Raw genomic sequence first — 4,471 nt, 5'->3', positions numbered from 1 at the left:
ACAGTTTTGGAGATTTCACTGAGATATCTGAGGAAGCTTTGCTGAGTTCTGGATTTTTGATATAATGAAAAAAGGTTAGAGATATATTTTACAAAACATTTGATATTGAACTACCATCTCTATGCTGCTAGGGATGATATGTATGTCCATGACATGCCAAATGTGTCTAGTTTATTAATTGTCTTTACACATATATATATATATATATATATATATATATATATATATATATATATATATATATATATATATATATATATATATATATATATATATATATGGATCCACAAGTACATAGTAACCAGTGAGTCAATTACTAGTACTACCTTTCTCACTGCTACCCTTTTCCTTGACTTTTGGAAATATCTTCTTTTATCATATATTGTTATTAGTAATGCTGCTAACATTATAATGATTATGATGTCTATAATGTTATCATTGATATTGATATCATTTTTTGAAATATTTTTTTCTCCAAAAATGTTAAGAAAGGGTGAAATCAGGTGAGGTCACAAGGTCTGCTAATTAACTCCTTGGTGGCTGAGCACCTGTGGGGCCATCTATATGTAGAGGCATTTCACAAAACAATGCTACAGTGAACACTACATTTTCCTGGTGGCATTGGGTTAATCACTGTAATAATCAAGAAAAATCACATATGCTGGACGTGTGCGAGCATGTGCATGTGTGTACTATTTATAGATATGTGTTTGTATGTATGTGTGAATGTGGACTCTAAAGCCATGATACCAAAAATTGCAAAGGCATTTCAAAGAGTGAATTGACAACTGATCCAATTATTTGGGAGAAAGACTTCAGGTGCCTGTATATGCTTATTGTGATATACGTTATAGTACTTACCATTGAAGAATAAGGATTAGCACACACAGTTTGAGATATAATTAAATTTGCCTTATAAAGTTATCCAAAAAAGATTCCTGTAAATTGTAGACATTTTATAATAGGGGTTTACTGTTTAATTGATAAGTCTGATTTTTCATCAATCTGTGACAGTCATTAAAAATATTAAAAAAAAAAAAAAAACTCCCCTCTAATGTCTGCCTAAATTATAAAGGTAATGTGTGTATATTCTGTTACTACCCATCTGTCTTTCTACTGATAATCTCTTTTAATTCATGAGTTTTTTGCCTTTTCACTTATCAGTAGTATTGTCTAACCATCTCTTTATTTATTTATCAGTGTTATTTGTTTCATCTTCCATCCCTCCCACCAACCATTCATCAGTCCATCCATCCATCCATCCACCCATCCACCCATCCACCCATCCACCCATCCACTCATCCACCCATCCACCCATCCACCCATCCACCCATCCACCCATCCACCCATCCACCCATCCACCCATCTTCCCATCCTACCCATCCATCCACCCATCCATATATAAGTCATGCTTAAATGCAAATACATGCATATTTTTATGTGAATGCCCACATGCGCTGGCACATCTGTGCGTGCACATGCATGCACAGATGTGCTTACATGCAGATACACACCCACACCTACACCTGTACATGTGTGTACAGAAACACATGCACACATGCACACACACATGCACACACATTCACACACATTCACACACATTCACACACAAACACGCACAAACACGCACTCGCACATACAACCACGCACATGCACTGACATGCACAAGCACGCACAGGTGGATGCACACAAGCTCTCTCTGACCCCCTCTTCCCTTTCCTTTCCACTCGCAACCCTTTCGCTTCACTTGAGTTTATGGTTTCATTATTTTTTTAAATTTGATTTTCTCATACAGAGTGCTACCGGAATAGAAAAAAAGCTTTTCCAGATGCCTAAGTTTGCTTTGTAATGATTGTACCTCAGGTGTTGTTCATAGGAAGTACATATCTTAGATATTTTGTGAAATTTATATTTTTAATAGTTTTGTAACTAATGCACCTACGCAAAGAATGATTCTGCGATTTTCATACAAATGTTTGATAAGGTAACATGATTTTGTATATTATTATCTTCACTTGGTCACACCTTGGACTGCATACATCCTTCTCCTTTCTGTAATTTGTTGAATAAAATGTTGAACAGGAATAATGAGCATTGTTAATACAGACCCTGAATTATATGCTGTATTTAAATGGTTTCAGCTTTATAAATTTGTGTATCAGCTAAATTGTTATTGCTCTGTCTCTGTCTCTGTCTCTGTCTCTGTCTCTGTCTCTGTCTCTGTCTCTGTCTCTGTCTCTCTCTCTCTCTCTCTCATATATATCATGTAGTTGGCTGGCCAATAATCCTTCCTCAAGGAAGTAGTGTTTAAGTAGTCATTGTTGGTGGTTCTCTACTACTGTATCTAGGTTTGACTTGCCTAATATATGCAAATCCGCATAAGGGCAAACACAAGTCGACCATGCATGCGAGTGTGTGTGTGTTCAAGCGCATGTACACATTGTCCTCATGCGCGCATAAGCATGCATATATTAGGTAAGTCAAAACTAGATATGATAGTAGGTGAGTCTGTTAGAGATATTATGGTGGGATAAAAAATCACCAACAATGATTACCTAAACAACTACTCCCCTGGGGAAGGACCATTGGTCAGCCACCCCAGTATAAAGGCCCAGTCAACTACATGATGTCAACATGGGGCCAAGTAGTTTGTTAAACACCGCATCAGTGATGGCACAAATATGATGATACATGTATGTGTGTGTTTGAGAGTGTGTTTGTGAGTGTGAGTGTGAGTGCAAGTGCGAGTGTATGTGTACATGTGCATGTGTGTGTGTGTGTGTTATTAGTATGACAAATTACTTGAGAATATTGCAATCACTATACATGATTTTCAATTGGCTATTTTTTGGTATATATGTATTTCATCTGTTGTTCCTCAGGTAGCTTGCTGTATTTCATCTGTAGATCTTGTTCGTGATTTATTTATTTTCTTGATTATATACTAGAGGGAGAGAGAGACATATATATATATATATATATATATATATATATATATATATATATATAGATGTATTTATTTATGTATGAATATTGCTGTGTGTGTGGTGTGTTATTATATATATATATAATAATATATATATATATATATAAATAAAATATATGTATATATATAATATATATATTATATATATATATATATATATATATATATATATATATATATATATATATATATACATAAATAAAGAGATATATTGATATAAATATATTTACACAGGCGTGCACACACACACACACACACACACACACACACACACACACACACACACACACACACACACACACACACACACACACACACACACACACTATAAAAGGTAATATTTCTTTTTAATATCAATGGTCGTGCAAAGAGCACGCAAACAACTAGAGAGCGTTACCTTTATATATCCAACTTTAAATTTATCACAAATTCATTATGAATCCCCGCTACTTTGAAGCGAGTTCACGGCAGTACCTCCATCCAACTTTAAGTTTATATTGCCCCATTTAGCTCACTAGCTGCTATCCCTATGTCACTACCAGCCAATTTATTTTTCATTTTAACCTAAAATGATCTACAATAGCAGTGGTTGAAAAAAAACAAAAAAAAAAACATACTCATAACAAGTTTATTGAAACGAGAGACAAATATTTCGTAATTCTCCATAACTTCGTCTTCAGGTCTGATAGCCTGAAGGTGAAAGACTTCCTAACTGTTATAGCTATTAAGAAAAAGAAAAAAGAAGAGAGAAAGGAAAATAAAAATGTATATTGTGTTATAACTTCCAACGTAGATAGCAATAAGACTAAACACCGTAACAGTAGACCATTTAATTTTACGTCTAATCTATATTGAAACTCATACTATAATAACTCTCTTTGCACTGTTATTTTTTTTACGCTTGAATGAAATAAAGGCTACATATTTTTGAACTTGTCTTCTTTTCTTTTTCGAAGCGCTAAATGTTGTCGTGAAATAATGAGTGTCAAAAGTTCCAGCAACTTATAATTAGAAAGCCATTGCTGCCAGACGTGGGCCGGAGAGAAGTCGCGAAGAAGAAGAAAAGAAGAAGAAGAAAAGAAGAAAAAGGAGAAGGAGAAGGAGAAGAAGATGGAAAAAGAGAAGAAGAAGGAGACGGAGAAGGAGAAGGAGACGGAGAAGGAGAAGAAGAAGGAGGAGAAGAGAAAGAGAAGGAGACGGAGAAGGAGAAAAGAAGGAGAAGGAGGAGAAGAAGGAGAAGGAGAAGAAGGAGAAGAAGGAGAAGAAGGAGAAGGGGATGGAGAAGGAGAAGGAGCCGGAGAAGGAGATGGAAAAAGAGAAGAAGAAGGAGAAGGAGAAGGAGACGGAGAAGGAGAAGAAGAAGGAGGAGAAAGAGAAAGATAAGGAGACGGAGAAGGAGAAGGAGAAGGAGACGGAGAAGGAGAAGAAGAAGGAGGAGGAAGAGAAAGAGAAGGAGACGGAGAAGGAGAAAAAGAAGGAGAAGGA

Source organism: Penaeus chinensis, chromosome 29 (assembly GCF_019202785.1).
Source record: "Penaeus chinensis breed Huanghai No. 1 chromosome 29, ASM1920278v2, whole genome shotgun sequence".
Taxonomy (NCBI): Eukaryota; Metazoa; Arthropoda; class Malacostraca; order Decapoda; family Penaeidae; genus Penaeus; species Penaeus chinensis.
Note: the sequence above shows the minus strand (reverse complement) of the source record.